This window comes from Mus musculus, chromosome 2 (genome assembly GCF_000001635.26).
Source record: "Mus musculus strain C57BL/6J chromosome 2, GRCm38.p6 C57BL/6J".
NCBI classification, from domain to species: domain Eukaryota; kingdom Metazoa; phylum Chordata; class Mammalia; order Rodentia; family Muridae; genus Mus; species Mus musculus.
Genome location: NC_000068.7, coordinates 15,420,868 through 15,422,081, shown reverse-complemented (window position 1 = coordinate 15,422,081; position 1,214 = coordinate 15,420,868).

Below are 1,214 nucleotides of genomic sequence, written 5' to 3'. Positions count from 1 at the left end.
GGAAATATAAGGAAAAAACTCTAACCTTTATTCATGATTACTGTAAACTTAAATATATTCTAAAGAATAAATCCCTTTTAAAAAATGATGGGGAATGATATACACTGTTAACAAAAAGTGGAGATGGTATCTGATTGATAATTCACAGCAAGGCAGGACACATCCTCTTCAAGGAATTATCTTCAAACCACTTTCAATAACTACAACATAGATTGAGATGAGTAGAATTGTCCTTGCTATTGTAAGCCACAGGACATTCTAGATAAGATAAAATTTAATGTTTTTACTGAAATTTTATAAATACTTTGAGAATTTCATACAAAGCATTTTTATAATATTCAACACCTCATCCAATTCCTACCAGATTCAACGTCAACCCCTACCAACCAAATTCAAGTTCTCATCTTCTTTACCTCAAGTCCAGTTATGTTGCCCATCTACTCCTGAGCAAGGGGCCTTCTGTGGAATGTGGGCTATCTTGCAGAGTGAGATAGTTCCATTCTTCTACATGTGCTAGCATCCAATTTGATTAGCACCATTTTTTGAAGATTGTTTTTTATTCGCTGTCCAAAACAAAAACAAAAATGAAACAAAACAAAAACAAACAAAACAAAACAAAACAAAACAAAACAAAACAAAACAAAACAAAACAAAACAAAACAAAACAAAACAAAACAAAACAAAACAACAGGTAGGGATAGCTGTATGTGTTTGTATCCGGATCTCCTATTCCATTAATCTATATGTTTGTTTTCTATGCTGCTTTTCTAATATTGCTCTATAGTCTAACTTAAAACCAGGTTTGGTGATACCTCTAGTAGAATTTTTTGTTCAGGATTGTTTTGGCAATCTAGGGTCTTTCCCCCCACTGTATCAAATTAAGGGTCCCTTTTCCCTACTATTTCTATGAATAATGGCTTTCAATTGGTAATGCATAAATTGACAGACTTCTTTTGATAGGCTGGTCACTTGTAAATATTAATCCTTCTGATCCATAAGCATGGGAGTTTTTTGCATCTTTTTAGGTCTTCCTTACCTTTGTTTTCCAGTTTCTTATAGTTTTCATAATAGAAGTCTTTCATTTCCTTACCTAAGTTTGAGACAAGTTAATTTTGAGGCTACTGTCAATGGAATTGTTTCTCTGATTTCTTTTCCAGTCCATTGTCATTGGTATATTGGAAACACTAACTATTTTATGTTAATTTTATATCTTG